This window comes from Triturus cristatus, chromosome 8 (assembly GCF_964204655.1).
Source record: "Triturus cristatus chromosome 8, aTriCri1.1, whole genome shotgun sequence".
Lineage (NCBI taxonomy): Eukaryota > Metazoa > Chordata > Amphibia > Caudata > Salamandridae > Triturus > Triturus cristatus.
The window spans coordinates 735,995,228-736,021,499 of record NC_140591.1 but is presented as its reverse complement, the minus strand read 5'-3'; the positions used below and the strand labels follow the sequence as shown (position 1 = coordinate 736,021,499).

Below are 26,272 nucleotides of genomic sequence, written 5' to 3'. Positions count from 1 at the left end.
CCCTTATTTATATATTTCTGCAGTGGCTGAAGCTTAATGAGAAAGAGTAACAAGTTGTTCATAACAACATAAGAAACACATTGTGCATTTTCTCTCAAATACTCCTTCACTTTGTGCCAAAAGAAATACCAAGGTGAATACCTAGGCCACAGATTCAAGCTAAAGATCTTCCTGGTGAAGGCAAGGCGCAATAAAAACTGCATATCGCTGGACTAAAGCATTCCTTGCATAGCCTCTAACATCATAACATAACTGAGCTGCTAGCAGCAAGCTAACCAATACCTTTCTGAAATGAGAATGACATGTGCTTATCTGCTCAATCAGTGCTCAATCAGGCTCGATCAGGCGAGATTTAGAAAAGGTGGAAAGGGTCCAAGTGGATGCCCCTTCCTTTTTAGGGTGGGTCCTGCTGACTATCATAGGATTGCTTGTAAAAGTGGCCAGGGTCAGAGGAAAAGCTGCCAACACTTCTTAGCGTTCTCTATAGATGCAGCCATTTTCTGTGACTGTAATTTCGGCCTTTTCCCAGAAGTCTCTATTCTGCCTATGCAAATTAACAAAAGCAGTGCTTATTCCTCACTTGCTCAAATGTCCTTCCTGTCCAGAAAGCTCTGATTAAGCATGCTTATTTTCTTTTTCTGGGATATTTTAAATTGTTTCGCTGTCCAGTCTGTGGCAGTAGAAAGCTGCTTATGATGCCAGGTTTTGATGAATCCCCAAGGTACAAGTACAGAGGAATATATCAGTCTCTAGGATATGGAACTTTTAGCTAACACATCACAATATGTGATGCTTGCCAAGAAAACACTACATTCTGGAGCGCTGATGATCAGAACATTCTGCTCCTGAAGGATAGAAAAGACAGCTTGATTGAAATAAAGTCTGTTTATATTGACGCTCTCTCTCTCCCTATATATACATACATGCATACACACACACACACAGGTATGTCATGCATTTCTTCAGATTTGTTTCAACCATTTACCATTTATTGGAGAATCCCTACTTTTCAAGTGACTGCAAATGAAGTCATCTCTGGCACTTTTTGTGCAAAGTAAGAGACACACATGACACCTTATTATAAAAGTCATCGGTTTCTTTGTTACTGTGTACTTTCAAAGCATGGGGCTTTCACACGTCAGGTAAACCTGATTACCACTACACAACAAAAGCAGATGCAGCTTTCTTATCTATGTCGTGATAGAACAGTTGTGAATTGAGTAGAAGAAGGGCCCTGATGTGATACTTATTACATGCAGCCTGTAAGATAGTCAAACATGCAGGCTAGGAAGGAAGATGCAAATATCAATGTATTAGAAAAACACCTAAAGGCGAGTGATATGCTTTCATTCATGCATGGCTAGGAAAAATCGCCATACTGTTGCAAACATTCTTACACCACCAACTGGAAATAAATGATTCTGACATTAAACGTAAAGGTGAGAATGCATTTGTATCATCACCTTGAGAAGGATCATCTTGGAATTGAGCCGAGGGCCTCTGCACTCAAAGCCAGAAACACTCCACTAAAATAAGATTCCTGTTGGTGCCAACAATTCTCCATGTTAATGCTTGTTCTAGGTGAGCAGTGAACCGATTACAGGGCTCTTTTGAAAGCAAGGTCTGAGAACCAACAGATACATCCACACGCCGATTACTTTAGTGTTTTGAGAGAATTCCCTTTCTTGGAACGAGATTGCATGAAATAATCTTCAGGACTTGGACAATTCCATGGCAAAACGGCACCTATCAACATTGTAGCCAACACAATATAACAACTGTTTCTGCCCGGTTTCGAACCGGGGACCTTTCGCGTGTGAGGCGAACTTGATAACCACTACACTACAGAAACAGATACCTACAGTTGATTTTTCTGTAATGAAACTGCTCCGAACTGGCTATTCCATGGGCCTCTGGCTTTAGATTTCTTTCATGCAACCTGCCCGACATCCCTAGCTGAACGCTCGTACATGCCATGCAAGACCAGATGTTTGGTATTAGCTCAGACTGGGCAGGGCTGAAGCATGAGACTCTAGCAAAGAATTATCCACTACTGCAAAGAAAAAATTGATGTTGGTTTTGAAACGCAAACTTCAAAACAACTTGAAAAGAGTACCAAGAAAAGGGCTCGTCCGGGATTTGAACCCGGGACCTCTCGCACCCAAAGCGAGAATCATACCCCTAGACCAACGAGCCCTCAAAATTCTCTTACCTCTCAAAAGCTAATACCGGCTCTAAGCCCGCAATGAAGATCATGCTGGTATCTTTATGATGCTTGGTCTGTGAATACGCATGAAAGTCAGTCTCAACTTACCCTTTCTCAAACGATAGCACTATCATTTACAAGTGTCTCCTTTTATTCCGTCCCAGCTTTGGACACGTCTTACAGGAAGTCAGCCCTTATTTATATATTTCTGCAGTGGCTGAAGCTTAATGAGAAAGAGTAACAAGTTGTTCATAACAACATAAGAAACACATTGTGCATTTTCTCTCAAATACTCCTTCACTTTGTGCCAAAAGAAATACCAAGGTGAATACCTAGGCCACAGATTCAAGCTAAAGATCTTCCTGCTGAATGCAAGGCGCAATAAAAACTGCATATCGCTGGACTAAAGCATTCCTTGCATAGCCTCTAACATCATAACATAACTGAGCTGCTAGCAGCAAGCTAACCAATACCTTTCTGAAATGAGAATGACATGTGCCTATCTGCTCAATCAGTGCTCAATCAGGCTCGATCAGGCGAGATTTAGAAAAGGTGGAAAGGGTCCAAGTGGATGCCCCTTCCTTTTTAGGGTGGGTCCTGCTGACTATCATAGGATTGCTTGTAAAAGTGGCCAGGGTCAGAGGAAAAGCTGCCAACACTTCTTAGCGTTCTCTATAGATGCAGCCATTTTCTGTGACTGTAATTTCGGCCTTTTCCCAGAAGTCTCTATTCTGCCTATGCAAATTAACAAAAGCAGTGCTTATTCCTCACTTGCTCAAATGTCCTTCCTGTCCAGAAAGCTCTGATTAAGCATGCTTATTTTCTTTTTCTGGGATATTTTAAATTGTTTCGCTGTCCAGTCTGTGGCAGTAGAAAGCTGCTTATGATGCCAGGTTTTGATGAATCCCCAAGGTACAAGTACAGAGGAATATATCAGTCTCTAGGATATGGAACTTTTAGCTAACACATCACAATATGTGATGCTTGCCAAGAAAACACTACATTCTGGAGCGCTGATGATCAGAACATTCTGCTCCTGAAGGATAGAAAAGACAGCTTGATTGAAATAAAGTCTGTTTATATTGACGCTCTCTCTCTCCCTATATATACATACATGCATACACACACACACACAGGTATGTCATGCATTTCTTCAGATTTGTTTCAACCATTTACCATTTATTGGAGAATCCCTACTTTTCAAGTGACTGCAAATGAAGTCATCTCTGGCACTTTTTGTGCAAAGTAAGAGACACACATGACACCTTTTTATAAAAGTCATCGGTTTCTTTGTTACTGTGTACTTTCAAAGCATGGGGCTTTCACACGTCAGGTAAACCTGATTACCACTACACAACAAAAGCAGATGCAGCTTTCTTATCTATGTCGTGATAGAACAGTTGTGAATTGAGTAGAAGAAGGGCCCTGATGTGATACTTATTACATGCAGCCTGTAAGATAGTCAAACATGCAGGCTAGGAAGGAAGATGCAAATATCAATGTATTAGAAAAACACCTAAAGGCGAGTGATATGCTTTCATTCATGCATGGCTAGGAAAAATCGCCATACTGTTGCAAACATTCTTACACCACCAACTGGAAATAAATGATTCTGACATTAAACGTAAAGGTGACAATGCATTTGTATCATCACCCTGAGAAGGATCATCTTGGAATTGAGCCGAGGGCCTCTGCACTCAAAGCCAGAAACACTCCACTAAAATAAGATTCCTGTTGGTGCCAACAATTCTCCATGTTAATGCTTGTTCTAGGTGAGCAGTGAACCGATTGCAGGGCTCTTTTGAAAGCAAGGTCTGAGAACCAACAGATACATCCACACGCCGATTACTTTAGTGTTTTGAGAGAATTCCCTTTCTTGGAACGAGATTGCATGAAATAATCTTCAGGGCTTGGACAATTCCATGGCAAAACGGCACCTATCAACATTGTAGCCAACACAATATAACAACTGTTTCTGCCCGGTTTCGAACCGGGGACCTTTCGCGTGTGAGGCGAACGTGATAACCACTACACTACAGAAACAGATACCTACAGTTGATTTTTCTGTAATGAAACTGCTCCGAACTGGCTATTCCATGGGCCTCTGGCTTTAGATTTCTTTCATGCAACCTGCCCGACATCCCTAGCTGAACGCTCGTACATGCCATGCAAGACCAGATGTTTGGTATTAGCTCAGACTGGGCAGGGCTGAAGCATGAGACTCTAGCAAAGAATTATCCACTACTGCAAAGAAAAAATTGATGTTGGTTTTGAAACGCAAACTTCAAAACAACTTGAAAAGAGTACCAAGAAAAGGGCTCGTCTGGGATTTGAACCCGGGACCTCTCGCACCCAAAGCGAGAATCATACCCCTAGACCAACGAGCCCTCAAAATCCTCTTACCTCTCAAAAGCTAATACCGGCTCTAAGCCCGCAATGAAGATCATGCTGGTATCTTTATGATGCTTGGTCTGTGAATACGCATGAAAGTCAGTCTCAACTTACCCTTTCTCAAACGATAGCACTATCATTTACAAGTGTCTCCTTTTATTCCGTCCCAGCTTTGGACACGTCTTACAGGAAGTCAGCCCTTATTTATATATTTCTTCAGTGGCTGAAGCTTAATGAGAAAGAGTAACAAGTTGTTCATAACAACATAAGAAACACATTGTGCATTTTCTCTTAAATACTCCTTCACTTTGTGCCAAAAGAAATACCAAGGTGAATACCTAGGCCACAGATTCAAGCTAAAGATCTTCCTGCTGAATGCAAGGCGCATTAAAAACTGCATATCGCTGGACTAAAGCATTCCTTGCATAGCCTCTAACATCATAACATAACTGAGCTGCTAGCAGCAAGCTAACCAATACCTTTCTGAAATGAGAATGACATGTGCTTATCTGCTCAATCAGTGCTCAATCAGGCTCGATCAGGTGAGATTTAGAAAAGGTGGAAAGGGTCCAAGTGGATGCCCCTTCCTTTTTAGGGTGGGTCCTGCTGACTATCATAGGATTGCTTGTAAAAGTGGCCAGGGTCAGAGGAAAAGCTGCCAACACTTCTTAGCGTTCTCTATAGATGCAGCCATTTTCTGTGACTGTAATTTCGGCCTTTTCCCAGAAGTCTCTATTCTGCCTATGCAAATTAACAAAAGCAGTGCTTATTCCTCACTTGCTCAAATGTCCTTCCTGTCCAGAAAGCTCTGATTAAGCATGCTTATTTTCTTTTTCTGGGATATTTTAAATTGTTTCGCTGTCCAGTCTGTGGCAGTAGAAAGCTGCTTATGATGCCAGGTTTTGATGAATCCCCAAGGTACAAGTACAGAGGAATATATCAGTCTCTAGGATATGGAACTTTTAGCTAACACATCACAATATGTGATGCTTGCCAAGAAAACACTACATTCTGGAGCGCTGATGATCAGAACATTCTGCTCCTGAAGGATAGAAAAGACAGCTTGATTGAAATAAAGTCTGTTTATATTGACGCTCTCTCTCTCCCTATATATACATACATGCATACACACACACACACAGGTATGTCATGCATTTCTTCAGATTTGTTTCAACCATTTACCATTTATTGGAGAATCCCTACTTTTCAAGTGACTGCAAATGAAGTCATCTCTGGCACTTTTTGTGCAAAGTAAGAGACACACATGACACCTTTTTATAAAAGTCATCGGTTTCTTTGTTACTGTGTACTTTCAAAGCATGGGGCTTTCACACGTCAGGTAAACCTGATTACCACTACACAACAAAAGCAGATGCAGCTTTCTTATCTATGTCGTGATAGAACAGTTGTGAATTGAGTAGAAGAAGGGCCCTGATGTGATACTTATTACATGCAGCCTGTAAGATAGTCAAACATGCAGGCTAGGAAGGAAGATGCAAATATCAATGTATTAGAAAAACACCTAAAGGCGAGTGATATGCTTTCATTCATGCATGGCTAGGAAAAATCGCCATACTGTTGCAAACATTCTTACACCACCAACTGGAAATAAATGATTCTGACATTAAACGTAAAGGTGACAATGCATTTGTATCATCACCCTGAGAAGGATCATCTTGGAATTGAGCCGAGGGCCTCTGCACTCAAAGCCAGAAACACTCCACTAAAATAAGATTCCTGTTGGTGCCAACAATTCTCCATGTTAATGCTTGTTCTAGGTGAGCAGTGAACCGATTGCAGGGCTCTTTTGAAAGCAAGGTCTGAGAACCAACAGATACATCCACACGCCGATTACTTTAGTGTTTTGAGAGAATTCCCTTTCTTGGAACGAGATTGCATGAAATAATCTTCAGGGCATGGACAATTCCATGGCAAAACGGCACCTATCAACATTGTAGCCAACACAATATAACAACTGTTTCTGCCCGGTTTCGAACCGGGGACCTTTCGCGTGTGAGGCGAACGTGATAACCACTACACTACAGAAACAGATACCTACAGTTGATTTTTCTGTAATGAAACTGCTCCGAACTGGCTATTCCATGGGCCTCTGGCTTTAGATTTCTTTCATGCAACCTGCCCGACATCCCTAGCTGAACGCTCGTACATGCCATGCAAGACCAGATGTTTGGTATTAGCTCAGACTGGGCAGGGCTGAAGCATGAGACTCTAGCAAAGAATTATCCACTACTGCAAAGAAAAAATTGATGTTGGTTTTGAAACGCAAACTTCAAAACAACTTGAAAAGAGTACCAAGAAAAGGGCTCGTCCGGGATTTGAACCCGGGACCTCTCGCACCCAAAGCGAGAATCATACCCCTAGACCAACGAGCCCTCAAAATTCTCTTACCTCTCAAAAGCTAATACCGGCTCTAAGCCCGCAATGAAGATCATGCTGGTATCTTTATGATGCTTGGTCTGTGAATACGCATGAAAGTCAGTCTCAACTTACCCTTTCTCAAACGATAGCACTATCATTTACAAGTGTCTCCTTTTATTCCGTCCCAGCTTTGGACACGTCTTACAGGAAGTCAGCCCTTATTTATATATTTCTTCAGTGGCTGAAGCTTAATGAGAAAGAGTAACAAGTTGTTCATAACAACATAAGAAACACATTGTGCATTTTCTCTTAAATACTCCTTCACTTTGTGCCAAAAGAAATACCAAGGTGAATACCTAGGCCACAGATTCAAGCTAAAGATCTTCCTGCTGAATGCAAGGCGCATTAAAAACTGCATATCGCTGGACTAAAGCATTCCTTGCATAGCCTCTAACATCATAACATAACTGAGCTGCTAGCAGCAAGCTAACCAATACCTTTCTGAAATGAGAATGACATGTGCTTATCTGCTCAATCAGTGCTCAATCAGGCTCGATCAGGTGAGATTTAGAAAAGGTGGAAAGGGTCCAAGTGGATGCCCCTTCCTTTTTAGGGTGGGTCCTGCTGACTATCATAGGATTGCTTGTAAAAGTGGCCAGGGTCAGAGGAAAAGCTGCCAACACTTCTTAGCGTTCTCTATAGATGCAGCCATTTTCTGTGACTGTAATTTCGGCCTTTTCCCAGAAGTCTCTATTCTGCCTATGCAAATTAACAAAAGCAGTGCTTATTCCTCACTTGCTCAAATGTCCTTCCTGTCCAGAAAGCTCTGATTAAGCATGCTTATTTTCTTTTTCTGGGATATTTTAAATTGTTTCGCTGTCCAGTCTGTGGCAGTAGAAAGCTGCTTATGATGCCAGGTTTTGATGAATCCCCAAGGTACAAGTACAGAGGAATATATCAGTCTCTAGGATATGGAACTTTTAGCTAACACATCACAATATGTGATGCTTGCCAAGAAAACACTACATTCTGGAGCGCTGATGATCAGAACATTCTGCTCCTGAAGGATAGAAAAGACAGCTTGATTGAAATAAAGTCTGTTTATATTGACGCTCTCTCTCTCCCTATATATACATACATGCATACACACACACACACAGGTATGTCATGCATTTCTTCAGATTTGTTTCAACCATTTACCATTTATTGGAGAATCCCTACTTTTCAAGTGACTGCAAATGAAGTCATCTCTGGCACTTTTTGTGCAAAGTAAGAGACACACATGACACCTTTTTATAAAAGTCATCGGTTTCTTTGTTACTGTGTACTTTCAAAGCATGGGGCTTTCACACGTCAGGTAAACCTGATTACCACTACACAACAAAAGCAGATGCAGCTTTCTTATCTATGTCGTGATAGAACAGTTGTGAATTGAGTAGAAGAAGGGCCCTGATGTGATACTTATTACATGCAGCCTGTAAGATAGTCAAACATGCAGGCTAGGAAGGAAGATGCAAATATCAATGTATTAGAAAAACACCTAAAGGCGAGTGATATGCTTTCATTCATGCATGGCTAGGAAAAATCGCCATACTGTTGCAAACATTCTTACACCACCAACTGGAAATAAATGATTCTGACATTAAACGTAAAGGTGACAATGCATTTGTATCATCACCCTGAGAAGGATCATCTTGGAATTGAGCCGAGGGCCTCTGCACTCAAAGCCAGAAACACTCCACTAAAATAAGATTCCTGTTGGTGCCAACAATTCTCCATGTTAATGCTTGTTCTAGGTGAGCAGTGAACCGATTGCAGGGCTCTTTTGAAAGCAAGGTCTGAGAACCAACAGATACATCCACACGCCGATTACTTTAGTGTTTTGAGAGAATTCCCTTTCTTGGAACGAGATTGCATGAAATAATCTTCAGGGCATGGACAATTCCATGGCAAAACGGCACCTATCAACATTGTAGCCAACACAATATAACAACTGTTTCTGCCCGGTTTCGAACCGGGGACCTTTCGCGTGTGAGGCGAACGTGATAACCACTACACTACAGAAACAGATACCTACAGTTGATTTTTCTGTAATGAAACTGCTCCGAACTGGCTATTCCATGGGCCTCTGGCTTTAGATTTCTTTCATGCAACCTGCCCGACATCCCTAGCTGAACGCTCGTACATGCCATGCAAGACCAGATGTTTGGTATTAGCTCAGACTGGGCAGGGCTGAAGCATGAGACTCTAGCAAAGAATTATCCACTACTGCAAAGAAAAAATTGATGTTGGTTTTGAAACGCAAACTTCAAAACAACTTGAAAAGAGTACCAAGAAAAGGGCTCGTCCGGGATTTGAACCCGGGACCTCTCGCACCCAAAGCGAGAATCATACCCCTAGACCAACGAGCCCTCAAAATCCTCTTACCTCTCAAAAGCTAATACCGGCTCTAAGCCCGCAATGAAGATCATGCTGGTATCTTTATGATGCTTGGTCTGTGAATACGCATGAAAGTCAGTCTCAACTTACCCTTTCTCAAACGATAGCACTATCATTTACAAGTGTCTCCTTTTATTCCGTCCCAGCTTTGGACACGTCTTACAGGAAGTCAGCCCTTATTTATATATTTCTGCAGTGGCTGAAGCTTAATGAGAAAGAGTAACAAGTTGTTCATAACAACATAAGAAACACATTGTGCATTTTCTCTCAAATACTCCTTCACTTTGTGCCAAAAGAAATACCAAGGTGAATACCTAGGCCACAGATTCAAGCTAAAGATCTTCCTGGTGAAGGCAAGGCGCAATAAAAACTGCATATCGCTGGACTAAAGCATTCCTTGCATAGCCTCTAACATCATAACATAACTGAGCTGCTAGCAGCAAGCTAACCAATACCTTTCTGAAATGAGAATGACATGTGCTTATCTGCTCAATCAGTGCTCAATCAGGCTCGATCAGGCGAGATTTAGAAAAGGTGGAAAGGGTCCAAGTGGATGCCCCTTCCTTTTTAGGGTGGGTCCTGCTGACTATCATAGGATTGCTTGTAAAAGTGGCCAGGGTCAGAGGAAAAGCTGCCAACACTTCTTAGCGTTCTCTATAGATGCAGCCATTTTCTGTGACTGTAATTTCGGCCTTTTCCCAGAAGTCTCTATTCTGCCTATGCAAATTAACAAAAGCAGTGCTTATTCCTCACTTGCTCAAATGTCCTTCCTGTCCAGAAAGCTCTGATTAAGCATGCTTATTTTCTTTTTCTGGGATATTTTAAATTGTTTCGCTGTCCAGTCTGTGGCAGTAGAAAGCTGCTTATGATGCCAGGTTTTGATGAATCCCCAAGGTACAAGTACAGAGGAATATATCAGTCTCTAGGATATGGAACTTTTAGCTAACACATCACAATATGTGATGCTTGCCAAGAAAACACTACATTCTGGAGCGCTGATGATCAGAACATTCTGCTCCTGAAGGATAGAAAAGACAGCTTGATTGAAATAAAGTCTGTTTATATTGACGCTCTCTCTCTCCCTATATATACATACATGCATACACACACACACACAGGTATGTCATGCATTTCTTCAGATTTGTTTCAACCATTTACCATTTATTGGAGAATCCCTACTTTTCAAGTGACTGCAAATGAAGTCATCTCTGGCACTTTTTGTGCAAAGTAAGAGACACACATGACACCTTATTATAAAAGTCATCGGTTTCTTTGTTACTGTGTACTTTCAAAGCATGGGGCTTTCACACGTCAGGTAAACCTGATTACCACTACACAACAAAAGCAGATGCAGCTTTCTTATCTATGTCGTGATAGAACAGTTGTGAATTGAGTAGAAGAAGGGCCCTGATGTGATACTTATTACATGCAGCCTGTAAGATAGTCAAACATGCAGGCTAGGAAGGAAGATGCAAATATCAATGTATTAGAAAAACACCTAAAGGCGAGTGATATGCTTTCATTCATGCATGGCTAGGAAAAATCGCCATACTGTTGCAAACATTCTTACACCACCAACTGGAAATAAATGATTCTGACATTAAACGTAAAGGTGAGAATGCATTTGTATCATCACCTTGAGAAGGATCATCTTGGAATTGAGCCGAGGGCCTCTGCACTCAAAGCCAGAAACACTCCACTAAAATAAGATTCCTGTTGGTGCCAACAATTCTCCATGTTAATGCTTGTTCTAGGTGAGCAGTGAACCGATTACAGGGCTCTTTTGAAAGCAAGGTCTGAGAACCAACAGATACATCCACACGCCGATTACTTTAGTGTTTTGAGAGAATTCCCTTTCTTGGAACGAGATTGCATGAAATAATCTTCAGGACTTGGACAATTCCATGGCAAAACGGCACCTATCAACATTGTAGCCAACACAATATAACAACTGTTTCTGCCCGGTTTCGAACCGGGGACCTTTCGCGTGTGAGGCGAACTTGATAACCACTACACTACAGAAACAGATACCTACAGTTGATTTTTCTGTAATGAAACTGCTCCGAACTGGCTATTCCATGGGCCTCTGGCTTTAGATTTCTTTCATGCAACCTGCCCGACATCCCTAGCTGAACGCTCGTACATGCCATGCAAGACCAGATGTTTGGTATTAGCTCAGACTGGGCAGGGCTGAAGCATGAGACTCTAGCAAAGAATTATCCACTACTGCAAAGAAAAAATTGATGTTGGTTTTGAAACGCAAACTTCAAAACAACTTGAAAAGAGTACCAAGAAAAGGGCTCGTCCGGGATTTGAACCCGGGACCTCTCGCACCCAAAGCGAGAATCATACCCCTAGACCAACGAGCCCTCAAAATTCTCTTACCTCTCAAAAGCTAATACCGGCTCTAAGCCCGCAATGAAGATCATGCTGGTATCTTTATGATGCTTGGTCTGTGAATACGCATGAAAGTCAGTCTCAACTTACCCTTTCTCAAACGATAGCACTATCATTTACAAGTGTCTCCTTTTATTCCGTCCCAGCTTTGGACACGTCTTACAGGAAGTCAGCCCTTATTTATATATTTCTGCAGTGGCTGAAGCTTAATGAGAAAGAGTAACAAGTTGTTCATAACAACATAAGAAACACATTGTGCATTTTCTCTCAAATACTCCTTCACTTTGTGCCAAAAGAAATACCAAGGTGAATACCTAGGCCACAGATTCAAGCTAAAGATCTTCCTGCTGAATGCAAGGCGCAATAAAAACTGCATATCGCTGGACTAAAGCATTCCTTGCATAGCCTCTAACATCATAACATAACTGAGCTGCTAGCAGCAAGCTAACCAATACCTTTCTGAAATGAGAATGACATGTGCCTATCTGCTCAATCAGTGCTCAATCAGGCTCGATCAGGCGAGATTTAGAAAAGGTGGAAAGGGTCCAAGTGGATGCCCCTTCCTTTTTAGGGTGGGTCCTGCTGACTATCATAGGATTGCTTGTAAAAGTGGCCAGGGTCAGAGGAAAAGCTGCCAACACTTCTTAGCGTTCTCTATAGATGCAGCCATTTTCTGTGACTGTAATTTCGGCCTTTTCCCAGAAGTCTCTATTCTGCCTATGCAAATTAACAAAAGCAGTGCTTATTCCTCACTTGCTCAAATGTCCTTCCTGTCCAGAAAGCTCTGATTAAGCATGCTTATTTTCTTTTTCTGGGATATTTTAAATTGTTTCGCTGTCCAGTCTGTGGCAGTAGAAAGCTGCTTATGATGCCAGGTTTTGATGAATCCCCAAGGTACAAGTACAGAGGAATATATCAGTCTCTAGGATATGGAACTTTTAGCTAACACATCACAATATGTGATGCTTGCCAAGAAAACACTACATTCTGGAGCGCTGATGATCAGAACATTCTGCTCCTGAAGGATAGAAAAGACAGCTTGATTGAAATAAAGTCTGTTTATATTGACGCTCTCTCTCTCCCTATATATACATACATGCATACACACACACACACAGGTATGTCATGCATTTCTTCAGATTTGTTTCAACCATTTACCATTTATTGGAGAATCCCTACTTTTCAAGTGACTGCAAATGAAGTCATCTCTGGCACTTTTTGTGCAAAGTAAGAGACACACATGACACCTTTTTATAAAAGTCATCGGTTTCTTTGTTACTGTGTACTTTCAAAGCATGGGGCTTTCACACGTCAGGTAAACCTGATTACCACTACACAACAAAAGCAGATGCAGCTTTCTTATCTATGTCGTGATAGAACAGTTGTGAATTGAGTAGAAGAAGGGCCCTGATGTGATACTTATTACATGCAGCCTGTAAGATAGTCAAACATGCAGGCTAGGAAGGAAGATGCAAATATCAATGTATTAGAAAAACACCTAAAGGCGAGTGATATGCTTTCATTCATGCATGGCTAGGAAAAATCGCCATACTGTTGCAAACATTCTTACACCACCAACTGGAAATAAATGATTCTGACATTAAACGTAAAGGTGACAATGCATTTGTATCATCACCCTGAGAAGGATCATCTTGGAATTGAGCCGAGGGCCTCTGCACTCAAAGCCAGAAACACTCCACTAAAATAAGATTCCTGTTGGTGCCAACAATTCTCCATGTTAATGCTTGTTCTAGGTGAGCAGTGAACCGATTGCAGGGCTCTTTTGAAAGCAAGGTCTGAGAACCAACAGATACATCCACACGCCGATTACTTTAGTGTTTTGAGAGAATTCCCTTTCTTGGAACGAGATTGCATGAAATAATCTTCAGGGCTTGGACAATTCCATGGCAAAACGGCACCTATCAACATTGTAGCCAACACAATATAACAACTGTTTCTGCCCGGTTTCGAACCGGGGACCTTTCGCGTGTGAGGCGAACGTGATAACCACTACACTACAGAAACAGATACCTACAGTTGATTTTTCTGTAATGAAACTGCTCCGAACTGGCTATTCCATGGGCCTCTGGCTTTAGATTTCTTTCATGCAACCTGCCCGACATCCCTAGCTGAACGCTCGTACATGCCATGCAAGACCAGATGTTTGGTATTAGCTCAGACTGGGCAGGGCTGAAGCATGAGACTCTAGCAAAGAATTATCCACTACTGCAAAGAAAAAATTGATGTTGGTTTTGAAACGCAAACTTCAAAACAACTTGAAAAGAGTACCAAGAAAAGGGCTCGTCTGGGATTTGAACCCGGGACCTCTCGCACCCAAAGCGAGAATCATACCCCTAGACCAACGAGCCCTCAAAATCCTCTTACCTCTCAAAAGCTAATACCGGCTCTAAGCCCGCAATGAAGATCATGCTGGTATCTTTATGATGCTTGGTCTGTGAATACGCATGAAAGTCAGTCTCAACTTACCCTTTCTCAAACGATAGCACTATCATTTACAAGTGTCTCCTTTTATTCCGTCCCAGCTTTGGACACGTCTTACAGGAAGTCAGCCCTTATTTATATATTTCTTCAGTGGCTGAAGCTTAATGAGAAAGAGTAACAAGTTGTTCATAACAACATAAGAAACACATTGTGCATTTTCTCTTAAATACTCCTTCACTTTGTGCCAAAAGAAATACCAAGGTGAATACCTAGGCCACAGATTCAAGCTAAAGATCTTCCTGCTGAATGCAAGGCGCATTAAAAACTGCATATCGCTGGACTAAAGCATTCCTTGCATAGCCTCTAACATCATAACATAACTGAGCTGCTAGCAGCAAGCTAACCAATACCTTTCTGAAATGAGAATGACATGTGCTTATCTGCTCAATCAGTGCTCAATCAGGCTCGATCAGGTGAGATTTAGAAAAGGTGGAAAGGGTCCAAGTGGATGCCCCTTCCTTTTTAGGGTGGGTCCTGCTGACTATCATAGGATTGCTTGTAAAAGTGGCCAGGGTCAGAGGAAAAGCTGCCAACACTTCTTAGCGTTCTCTATAGATGCAGCCATTTTCTGTGACTGTAATTTCGGCCTTTTCCCAGAAGTCTCTATTCTGCCTATGCAAATTAACAAAAGCAGTGCTTATTCCTCACTTGCTCAAATGTCCTTCCTGTCCAGAAAGCTCTGATTAAGCATGCTTATTTTCTTTTTCTGGGATATTTTAAATTGTTTCGCTGTCCAGTCTGTGGCAGTAGAAAGCTGCTTATGATGCCAGGTTTTGATGAATCCCCAAGGTACAAGTACAGAGGAATATATCAGTCTCTAGGATATGGAACTTTTAGCTAACACATCACAATATGTGATGCTTGCCAAGAAAACACTACATTCTGGAGCGCTGATGATCAGAACATTCTGCTCCTGAAGGATAGAAAAGACAGCTTGATTGAAATAAAGTCTGTTTATATTGACGCTCTCTCTCTCCCTATATATACATACATGCATACACACACACACACAGGTATGTCATGCATTTCTTCAGATTTGTTTCAACCATTTACCATTTATTGGAGAATCCCTACTTTTCAAGTGACTGCAAATGAAGTCATCTCTGGCACTTTTTGTGCAAAGTAAGAGACACACATGACACCTTTTTATAAAAGTCATCGGTTTCTTTGTTACTGTGTACTTTCAAAGCATGGGGCTTTCACACGTCAGGTAAACCTGATTACCACTACACAACAAAAGCAGATGCAGCTTTCTTATCTATGTCGTGATAGAACAGTTGTGAATTGAGTAGAAGAAGGGCCCTGATGTGATACTTATTACATGCAGCCTGTAAGATAGTCAAACATGCAGGCTAGGAAGGAAGATGCAAATATCAATGTATTAGAAAAACACCTAAAGGCGAGTGATATGCTTTCATTCATGCATGGCTAGGAAAAATCGCCATACTGTTGCAAACATTCTTACACCACCAACTGGAAATAAATGATTCTGACATTAAACGTAAAGGTGACAATGCATTTGTATCATCACCCTGAGAAGGATCATCTTGGAATTGAGCCGAGGGCCTCTGCACTCAAAGCCAGAAACACTCCACTAAAATAAGATTCCTGTTGGTGCCAACAATTCTCCATGTTAATGCTTGTTCTAGGTGAGCAGTGAACCGATTGCAGGGCTCTTTTGAAAGCAAGGTCTGAGAACCAACAGATACATCCACACGCCGATTACTTTAGTGTTTTGAGAGAATTCCCTTTCTTGGAACGAGATTGCATGAAATAATCTTCAGGGCATGGACAATTCCATGGCAAAACGGCACCTATCAACATTGTAGCCAACACAATATAACAACTGTTTCTGCCCGGTTTCGAACCGGGGACCTTTCGCGTGTGAGGCGAACGTGATAACCACTACACTACAGAAACAGATACCTACAGTTGATTTTTCTGTAATGAAACTGCTCCGAACTGGCTATTCCATGGGCCTCTGGCTTTAGATTTCTTTCATGCAACCTGCCCGACATCCCTAGCTGAACGCTCGTACATGCCATGCAAGACCAGATGTTTGGTATTAGCTCAGACTGGGCAGGGCTGAAGCATGAGACTCTAGCAAAGAATTATCCACTACTGCAAAGAAAAAATTGATGTTGGTTTTGAAACGCAAACTTCAAAACAACTTGAAAAGAGTACCAAGAAAAGGGCTCGTCCGGGATTTGAACCCGGGACCTCTCGCACCCAAAGCGAGAATCATACCCCTAGACCAACGAGCCCTCAAAATCCTCTTACCTCTCAAAAGCTAATACCGGCTCTAAGCCCGCAATGAAGATCATGCTGGTATCTTTATGATGCTTGGTCTGTGAATACGCATGAAAGTCAGTCTCAACTTACCCTTTCTCAAACGATAGCACTATCATTTACAAGTGTCTCCTTTTATTCCGTCCCAGCTTTGGACACGTCTTACAGGAAGTCAGCCCTTATTTATATATTTCTTCAGTGGCTGAAGCTTAATGAGAAAGAGTAACAAGTTGTTCATAACAACATAAGAAACACATTGTGCATTTTCTCTTAAATACTCCTTCACTTTGTGCCAAAAGAAATACCAAGGTGAATACCTAGGCCACAGATTCAAGCTAAAGATCTTCCTGCTGAATGCAAGGCGCAATAAAAACTGCATATCGCTGGACTAAAGCATTCCTTGCATAGCCTCTAACATCATAACATAACTGAGCTGCTAGCAGCAAGCTAACCAATACCTTTCTGAAATGAGAATGACATGTGCTTATCTGCTCAATCAGTGCTCAATCAGGCTCGATCAGGCGAGATTTAGAAAAGGTGGAAAGGGTCCAAGTGGATGCCCCTTCCTTTTTAGGGTGGGTCCTGCTGACTATCATAGGATTGCTTGTAAAAGTGGCCAGGGTCAGAGGAAAAGCTGCCAACACTGCTTAGCGTTCTCTATAGATGCAGCCATTTTCTGTGACTGTAATTTCGGCCTTTTCCCAGAAGTCTCTATTCTGCCTATGCAAATTAACAAAAGCAGTGCTTATTCCTCACTTGCTCAAATGTCCTTCCTGTCCAGAAAGCTCTGATTAAGCATGCTTATTTTCTTTTTCTGGGATATTTTAAATTGTTTCGCTGTCCAGTCTGTGGCAGTAGAAAGCTGCTTATGATGCCAGGTTTTGATGAATCCCCAAGGTACAAGTACAGAGGAATATATCAGTCTCTAGGATATGGAACTTTTAGCTAACATATCACAATATGTGATGCTTGCCAAGAAAACACTACATTCTGGAGCGCTGATGATCAGAACATTCTGCTCCTGAAGGATAGAAAAGACAGCTTGATTGAAATAAAGTCTGTTTATATTGACGCTCTCTCTCTCCCTATATATACATACATGCATACACACACACACACAGGTATGTCATGCATTTCTTCAGATTTGTTTCAACCATTTACCATTTATTGGAGAATCCCTACTTTTCAAGTGACTGCAAATGAAGTCATCTCTGGCACTTTTTGTGCAAAGTAAGAGACACACATGACACCTTTTTATAAAAGTCATCGGTTTCTTTGTTACTGTGTACTTTCAAAGCATGGGGCTTTCACACGTCAGGTAAACCTGATTACCACTACACAACAAAAGCAGATGCAGCTTTCTTATCTATGTCGTGATAGAACAGTTGTGAATTGAGTAGAAGAAGGGCCCTGATGTGATACTTATTACATGCAGTCTGTAAGATAGTCAAACATGCAGGCTAGGAAGGAAGATGCAAATATCAATGTATTAGAAAAACACCTAAAGGCGAGTGATATGCTTTCATTCATGCATGGCTAGGAAAAATCGCCATACTGTTGCAAACATTCTTACACCACCAACTGGAAATAAATGATTCTGACATTAAACGTAAAGGTGACAATGCATTTGTATCATCACCCTGAGAAGGATCATCTTGGAATTGAGCCGAGGGCCTCTGCACTCAAAGCCAGAAACACTCCACTAAAATAAGATTCCTGTTGGTGCCAACAATTCTCCATGTTAATGCTTGTTCTAGGTGAGCAGTGAACCGATTGCAGGGCTCTTTTGAAAGCAAGGTCTGAGAACCAACAGATACATCCACACGCCGATTACTTTAGTGTTTTGAGAGAATTCCCTTTCTTGGAACGAGATTGCATGAAATAATCTTCAGGGCTTGGACAATTCCATGGCAAAACGGCACCTATCAACATTGTAGCCAACACAATATAACAACTGTTTCTGCCCGGTTTCGAACCGGGGACCTTTCGCGTGTGAGGCGAACGTGATAACCACTACACTACAGAAACAGATACCTACAGTTGATTTTTCTGTAATGAAACTGCTCCGAACTGGCTATTCCATGGGCCTCTGGCTTTAGATTTCTTTCATGCAACCTGCCCGACATCCCTAGCTGAACGCTCGTACATGCCATGCAAGACCAGATGTTTGGTATTAGCTCAGACTGGGCAGGGCTGAAGCATGAGACTCTAGCAAAGAATTATCCACTACTGCAAAGAAAAAATTGATGTTGGTTTTGAAACGCAAACTTCAAAACAACTTGAAAAGAGTACCAAGAAAAGGGCTCGTCCGGGATTTGAACCCGGGACCTCTCGCACCCAAAGCGAGAATCATACCCCTAGACCAACGAGCCCTCAAAATCCTCTTACCTCTCAAAAGCTAATACCGGCTCTAAGCCCGCAATGAAGATCATGCTGGTATCTTTATGATGCTTGGTCTGTGAATACGCATGAAAGTCAGTCTCAACTTACCCTTTCTCAAACGATAGCACTATCATTTACAAGTGTCTCCTTTTATTCCGTCCCAGCTTTGGACACGTCTTACAGGAAGTCAGCCCTTATTTATATATTTCTTCAGTGGCTGAAGCTTAATGAGAAAGAGTAACAAGTTGTTCATAACAACATAAGAAACACATTGTGCATTTTCTCTCAAATACTCCTTCACTTTGTGCCAAAAGAAATACCAAGGTGAATACCTAGGCCACAGATTCAAGCTAAAGATCTTCCTGCTGAATGCAAGGCGCAATAAAAACTGCATATCGCTGGACTAAAGCATTCCTTGCATAGCCTCTAACATCATAACATAACTGAGCTGCTAGCAGCAAGCTAACCAATACCTTTCTGAAATGAGAATGACATGTGCTTATCTGCTCAATCAGTGCTCAATCAGGCTCGATCAGGCGAGATTTAGAAAAGGTGGAAAGGGTCCAAGTGGATGCCCCTTCCTTTTTAGGGTGGGTCCTGCTGACTATCATAGGATTGCTTGTAAAAGTGGCCAGGGTCAGAGGAAAAGCTGCCAACACTTCTTAGCGTTCTCTATAGATGCAGCCATTTTCTGTGACTGTAATTTCGGCCTTTTCCCAGAAGTCTCTATTCTGCCTATGCAAATTAACAAAAGCAGTGCTTATTCCTCACTTGCTCAAATGTCCTTCCTGTCCAGAAAGCTCTGATTAAGCATGCTTATTTTCTTTTTCTGGGATATTTTAAATTGTTTCGCTGTCCAGTCTGTGGCAGTAGAAAGCTGCTTATGATGCCAGGTTTTGATGAATCCCCAAGGTACAAGTACAGAGGAATATATCAGTCTCTAGGATATGGAACTTTTAGCTAACACATCACAATATGTGATGCTTGCCAAGAAAACACTACATTCTGGAGCGCTGATGATCAGAACATTCTGCTCCTGAAGGATAGAAAAGACAGCTTGATTGAAATAAAGTCTGTTTATATTGACGCTCTCTCTCTCCCTATATATACATACATGCATACACACACACACACAGGTATGTCATGCATTTCTTCAGATTTGTTTCAACCATTTACCATTTATTGGAGAATCCCTACTTTTCAAGTGACTGCAAATGAAGTCATCTCTGGCACTTTTTGTGCAAAGTAAGAGACACACATGACACCTTTTTATAAAAGTCATCGGTTTCTTTGTTACTGTGTACTTTCAAAGCATGGGGCTTTCACACGTCAGGTAAACCTGATTACCACTACACAACAAAAGCAGATGCAGCTTTCTTATCTATGTCGTGATAGAACAGTTGTGAATTGAGTAGAAGAAGGGCCCTGATGTGATACTTATTACATGCAGCCTGTAAGATAGTCAAACATGCAGGCTAGGAAGGAAGATGCAAATATCAATGTATTAGAAAAACACCTAAAGGCGAGTGATATGCTTTCATTCATGCATGGCTAGGAAAAATCGCCATACTGTTGCAAACATTCTTACACCACCAACTGGAAATAAATGATTCTGACATTAAACGTAAAGGTGACAATGCATTTGTATCATCACCCTGAGAAGGATCATCTTGGAATTGAGCCGAGGGCCTCTGCACTCAAAGCCAGAAACACTCCACTAAAATAAGATTCCTGTTGGTGCCAACAATTCTCCATGTTAATGCTTGTTCTAGGTGAGCAGTGAACCGATTGCAGGGCTCTTTTGAAAGCAAGGTCTGAGAACCAACAGATACATCCACACGCCGATTACTTTAGTGTTTTGAGAGAATTCCCTTTCTTGGAACGAGATTGCATGAAATAATCTTCAGGGCTTGGACAATTCCATGGCAAAACGGCACCTATCAACATTGTAGCCAACACAATATAACAACTGTTTCTGCCCGGTTTCGAACCGGGGACCTTTCGCGTGTGAGGCGAACGTGATAACCACTACACTACAGAAACAGATACCTACAGTTGATTTTTCTGTAATGAAACTGCTCCGAACTGGCTATTCCATGGGCCTCTGGCTTTAGATTTCTTTCATGCAACCTGCCCGACATCCCTAGCTGAACGCTCGTACATGCCATGCAAGACCAGATGTTTGGTATTAGCTCAGACTGGGCAGGGCTGAAGCATGAGACTCTAGCAAAGAATTATCCACTACTGCAAAGAAAAAATTGATGTTGGTTTTGAAACGCAAACTTCAAAACAACTTGAAAAGAGTACCAAGAAAAGGGCTCGTCCGGGATTTGAACCCGGGACCTCTCGCACCCAAAGCGAGAATCATACCCCTCGACCAACGAGCCCTCAAAATCCTCTTACCTCTCAAAAGCTAATACCGGCTCTAAGCCCGCAATGAAGATCATGCTGGTATCTTTATGATGCTTGGTCTGTGAATACGCATGAAAGTCAGTCTCAACTTACCCTTTCTCAAACGATAGCACTATCATTTACAAGTGTCTCCTTTTATTCCGTCCCAGCTTTGGACACGTCTTACAGGAAGTCAGCCCTTATTTATATATTTCTTCAGTGGCTGAAGCTTAATGAGAAAGAGTAACAAGTTGTTCATAACAACATAAGAAACACATTGTGCATTTTCTCTTAAATACTCCTTCACTTTGTGCCAAAAGAAATACCAAGGTGAATACCTAGGCCACAGATTCAAGCTAAAGATCTTCCTGCTGAATGCAAGGCGCAATAAAAACTGCATATCGCTGGACTAAAGCATTCCTTGCATAGCCTCTAACATCATAACATAACTGAGCTGCTAGCAGCAAGCTAACCAATACCTTTCTGAAATGAGAATGACATGTGCTTATCTGCTCAATCAGTGCTCAATCAGGCTCGATCAGGCGAGATTTAGAAAAGGTGGAAAGGGTCCAAGTGGATGCCCCTTCCTTTTTAGGGTGGGTCCTGCTGACTATCATAGGATTGCTTGTAAAAGTGGCCAGGGTCAGAGGAAAAGCTGCCAACACTTCTTAGCGTTCTCTATAGATGCAGCCATTTTCTGTGACTGTAATTTCGGCCTTTTCCCAGAAGTCTCTATTCTGCCTATGCAAATTAACAAAAGCAGTGCTTATTCCTCACTTGCTCAAATGTCCTTCCTGTCCAGAAAGCTCTGATTAAGCATGCTTATTTTCTTTTTCTGGGATATTTTAAATTGTTTCGCTGTCCAGTCTGTGGCAGTAGAAAGCTGCTTATGATGCCAGGTTTTGATGAATCCCCAAGGTACAAGTACAGAGGAATATATCAGTCTCTAGGATATGGAACTTTTAGCTAACACATCACAATATGTGATGCTTGCCAAGAAAACACTACATTCTGGAGCGCTGATGATCAGAACATTCTGCTCCTGAAGGATAGAAAAGACAGCTTGATTGAAATAAAGTCTGTTTATATTGACGCTCTCTCTCTCCCTATATATACATACATGCATACACACACACACACAGGTATGTCATGCATTTCTTCAGATTTGTTTCAACCATTTACCATTTATTGGAGAATCCCTACTTTTCAAGTGACTGCAAATGAAGTCATCTCTGGCACTTTTTGTGCAAAGTAAGAGACACACATGACACCTTTTTATAAAAGTCATCGGTTTCTTTGTTACTGTGTACTTTCAAAGCATGGGGCTTTCACACGTCAGGTAAACCTGATTACCACTACACAACAAAAGCAGATGCAGCTTTCTTATCTATGTCGTGATAGAACAGTTGTGAATTGAGTAGAAGAAGGGCCCTGATGTGATACTTATTACATGCAGCCTGTAAGATAGTCAAACATGCAGGCTAGGAAGGAAGATGCAAATATCAATGTATTAGAAAAACACCTAAAGGCGAGTGATATGCTTTCATTCATGCATGGCTAGGAAAAATCGCCATACTGTTGCAAACATTCTTACACCACCAACTGGAAATAAATGATTCTGACATTAAACGTAAAGGTGACAATGCATTTGTATCATCACCCTGAGAAGGATCATCTTGGAATTGAGCCGAGGGCCTCTGCACTCAAAGCCAGAAACACTCCACTAAAATAAGATTCCTGTTGGTGCCAACAATTCTCCATGTTAATGCTTGTTCTAGGTGAGCAGTGAACCGATTGCAGGGCTCTTTTGAAAGCAAGGTCTGAGAACCAACAGATACATCCACACGCCGATTACTTTAGTGTTTTGAGAGAATTCCCTTTCTTGGAACGAGATTGCATGAAATAATCTTCAGGGCTTGGACAATTCCATGGCAAAACGGCACCTATCAACATTGTAGCCAACACAATATAACAACTGTTTCTGCCTGGTTTCGAACCGGGGACCTTTCGCGTGTGAGGCGAACGTGATAACCACTACACTACAGAAACAGATACATACAGTTGATTTTTCTGTAATGAAACTGCTCCGAACTGGCTATTCCATGGGCCTCTGGCTTTAGATTTCTTTCATGCAACCTGCCCGACATCCCTAGCTGAACGCTCGTACATGCCATGCAAGACCAGATGTTTGGTATTAGCTCAGACTGGGCAGGGCTGAAGCATGAGACTCTAGCAAAGAATTATCCACTACTGCAAAGAAAAAATTGATGTTGGTTTTGAAACGCAAACTTCAAAACAACTTGAAAAGAGTACCAAGAAAAGGGCTCGTCCGGGATTTGAACCCGGGACCTCTCGCACCCAAAGCAAGAATCATACCCCTAGACCAACGAGCCCTCAAAATCCTCTTACCTCTCAAAAGCTAATACCGGCTCTAAGCCCGCAATGAAGATCATGCTGGTATCTTTATGATGCTTGGTCTGTGAATACGCATGAAAGTCAGTCTCAACTTACCCTTTCTCAAACGATAGCACTATCATTTACAAGTGTCTCCTTTTATTCCGTCCCAGCTTTGGACACGTCTTACAGGAAGTCAGCCCTTATTTATATATTTCTTCAGTGGCTGAAGCTTAATGAGAAAGAGTAACAAGTTGTTCATAACAACATAAGAAACACATTGTGCATTTTCTCTCAAATACTCCTTCACTTTGTGCCAAAAGAAATACCAAGGTGAATACCTAGGCCACAGATTCAAGCTAAAGATCTTCCTGCTGAATGCAAGGCGCAATAAAAACTGCATATCGCTGGACTAAAGCATTCCTTGCATAGCCTCTAACATCATAACATAACTGAGCTGCTAGCAGCAAGCTAACCAATACCTTTCTGAAATGAGAATGACATGTGCTTATCTGCTCAATCAGTGCTCAATCAGGCTCGATCAGGCGAGATTTAGAAAAGGTGGAAAGGGTCCAAGTGGATGCCCCTTCCTTTTGAGGGTGGGTCCTGCTGACTATCATAGGATTGCTTGTAAAAGTGGCCAGGGTCAGAGGAAAAGCTGCCAACACTTCTTAGCGTTCTCTATAGATGCAGCCATTTTCTGTGACTGTAATTTCGGCCTTTTCCCAGAAGTCTCTATTCTGCCTATGCAAATTAACAAAAGCAGTGCTTATTCCTCACTTGCTCAAATGTCCTTCCTGTCCAGAAAGCTCTGATTAAGCATGCTTATTTTCTTTTTCTGGGATATTTTAAATTGTTTCGCTGTCCAGTCTGTGGCAGTAGAAAGCTGCTTATGATGCCAGGTTTTGATGAATCCCCAAGGTACAAGTACAGAGGAATATATCAGTCTCTAGGATATGGAACTTTTAGCTAACACATCACAATATGTGATGCTTGCCAAGAAAACACTACATTCTGGAGCGCTGATGATCAGAACATTCTGCTCCTGAAGGATAGAAAAGACAGCTTGATTGAAATAAAGTCTGTTTATATTGACGCTCTCTCTCTCCCTATATATACATACATGCATACACACACACACACAGGTATGTCATGCATTTCTTCAGATTTGTTTCAACCATTTACCATTTATTGGAGAATCCCTACTTTTCAAGTGACTGCAAATGAAGTCATCTCTGGCACTTTTTGTGCAAAGTAAGAGACACACATGACACCTTATTATAAAAGTCATCGGTTTCTTTGTTACTGTGTACTTTCAAAGCATGGGGCTTTCACACGTCAGGTAAACCTGATTACCACTACACAACAAAAGCAGATGCAGCTTTCTTATCTATGTCGTGATAGAACAGTTGTGAATTGAGTAGAAGAAGGGCCCTGATGTGATACTTATTACATGCAGCCTGTAAGATAGTCAAACATGCAGGCTAGGAAGGAAGATGCAAATATCAATGTATTAGAAAAACACCTAAAGGCGAGTGATATGCTTTCATTCATGCATGGCTAGGAAAAATCGCCATACTGTTGCAAACATTCTTACACCACCAACTGGAAATAAATGATTCTGACATTAAACGTAAAGGTGAGAATGCATTTGTATCATCACCTTGAGAAGGATCATCTTGGAATTGAGCCGAGGGCCTCTGCACTCAAAGCCAGAAACACTCCACTAAAATAAGATTCCTGTTGGTGCCAACAATTCTCCATGTTAATGCTTGTTCTAGGTGAGCAGTGAACCGATTACAGGGCTCTTTTGAAAGCAAGGTCTGAGAACCAACAGATACATCCACACGCCGATTACTTTAGTGTTTTGAGAGAATTCCCTTTCTTGGAACGAGATTGCATGAAATAATCTTCAGGACTTGGACAATTCCATGGCAAAACGGCACCTATCAACATTGTAGCCAACACAATATAACAACTGTTTCTGCCCGGTTTCGAACCGGGGACCTTTCGCGTGTGAGGCGAACTTGATAACCACTACACTACAGAAACAGATACCTACAGTTGATTTTTCTGTAATGAAACTGCTCCGAACTGGCTATTCCATGGGCCTCTGGCTTTAGATTTCTTTCATGCAACCTGCCCGACATCCCTAGCTGAACGCTCGTACATGCCATGCAAGACCAGATGTTTGGTATTAGCTCAGACTGGGCAGGGCTGAAGCATGAGACTCTAGCAAAGAATTATCCACTACTGCAAAGAAAAAACTGATGTTGGTTTTGAAACGCAAACTTCAAAACAACTTGAAAAGAGTACCAAGAAAAGGGCTCGTCCGGGATTTGAACCCGGGACCTCTCGCACCCAAAGCGAGAATCATACCCCTAGACCAACGAGCCCTCAAAATTCTCTTACCTCTCAAAAGCTAATACCGGCTCTAAGCCCGCAATGAAGATCATGCTGGTATCTTTATGATGCTTGGTCTGTGAATACGCATGAAAGTCA

At 41.7% G+C, this 26,272-nt stretch overlaps 14 non-coding genes across 14 annotated transcripts; all 14 read right to left on the bottom strand.

Annotated features, from left to right (window-relative positions):
- Positions 1 to 2,124: 2,124 nt before the first annotated feature.
- TRNAP-UGG (transfer RNA proline (anticodon UGG)) lies at positions 2,125 to 2,196 on the bottom strand. The gene has a single exon. It is a non-coding gene; the product is annotated as a tRNA-Pro (tRNA).
- A 1,980-nt stretch (positions 2,197 to 4,176) lies between these two features.
- TRNAV-CAC (transfer RNA valine (anticodon CAC)) lies at positions 4,177 to 4,249 on the bottom strand. Its single transcript has one exon. It is a non-coding gene; the product is annotated as a tRNA-Val (tRNA).
- A 2,324-nt stretch (positions 4,250 to 6,573) lies between these two features.
- TRNAV-CAC (transfer RNA valine (anticodon CAC)) lies at positions 6,574 to 6,646 on the bottom strand. The gene has a single exon. It is a non-coding gene; the product is annotated as a tRNA-Val (tRNA).
- A 272-nt stretch (positions 6,647 to 6,918) lies between these two features.
- Positions 6,919 to 6,990, bottom strand: TRNAP-UGG (transfer RNA proline (anticodon UGG)). Its single transcript has one exon. It is a non-coding gene; the product is annotated as a tRNA-Pro (tRNA).
- A 1,980-nt stretch (positions 6,991 to 8,970) lies between these two features.
- TRNAV-CAC (transfer RNA valine (anticodon CAC)) lies at positions 8,971 to 9,043 on the bottom strand. Its single transcript has one exon. It is a non-coding gene; the product is annotated as a tRNA-Val (tRNA).
- Positions 9,044 to 9,315: 272 nt separating this feature from the next.
- TRNAP-UGG (transfer RNA proline (anticodon UGG)) lies at positions 9,316 to 9,387 on the bottom strand. Its single transcript has one exon. It is a non-coding gene; the product is annotated as a tRNA-Pro (tRNA).
- A 2,325-nt stretch (positions 9,388 to 11,712) lies between these two features.
- On the bottom strand, positions 11,713 to 11,784 carry TRNAP-UGG (transfer RNA proline (anticodon UGG)). Its single transcript has one exon. It is a non-coding gene; the product is annotated as a tRNA-Pro (tRNA).
- A 1,980-nt stretch (positions 11,785 to 13,764) lies between these two features.
- TRNAV-CAC (transfer RNA valine (anticodon CAC)) lies at positions 13,765 to 13,837 on the bottom strand. Its single transcript has one exon. It is a non-coding gene; the product is annotated as a tRNA-Val (tRNA).
- A 2,324-nt stretch (positions 13,838 to 16,161) lies between these two features.
- Positions 16,162 to 16,234, bottom strand: TRNAV-CAC (transfer RNA valine (anticodon CAC)). The gene has a single exon. It is a non-coding gene; the product is annotated as a tRNA-Val (tRNA).
- Positions 16,235 to 16,506: 272 nt separating this feature from the next.
- TRNAP-UGG (transfer RNA proline (anticodon UGG)) lies at positions 16,507 to 16,578 on the bottom strand. Its single transcript has one exon. It is a non-coding gene; the product is annotated as a tRNA-Pro (tRNA).
- Positions 16,579 to 18,558: 1,980 nt separating this feature from the next.
- On the bottom strand, positions 18,559 to 18,631 carry TRNAV-CAC (transfer RNA valine (anticodon CAC)). The gene has a single exon. It is a non-coding gene; the product is annotated as a tRNA-Val (tRNA).
- A 272-nt stretch (positions 18,632 to 18,903) lies between these two features.
- TRNAP-UGG (transfer RNA proline (anticodon UGG)) lies at positions 18,904 to 18,975 on the bottom strand. The gene has a single exon. It is a non-coding gene; the product is annotated as a tRNA-Pro (tRNA).
- A 1,980-nt stretch (positions 18,976 to 20,955) lies between these two features.
- Positions 20,956 to 21,028, bottom strand: TRNAV-CAC (transfer RNA valine (anticodon CAC)). Its single transcript has one exon. It is a non-coding gene; the product is annotated as a tRNA-Val (tRNA).
- Positions 21,029 to 26,094: 5,066 nt separating this feature from the next.
- Positions 26,095 to 26,166, bottom strand: TRNAP-UGG (transfer RNA proline (anticodon UGG)). Its single transcript has one exon. It is a non-coding gene; the product is annotated as a tRNA-Pro (tRNA).
- Between the last annotated feature and the right edge of the window lie 106 nt (positions 26,167 to 26,272).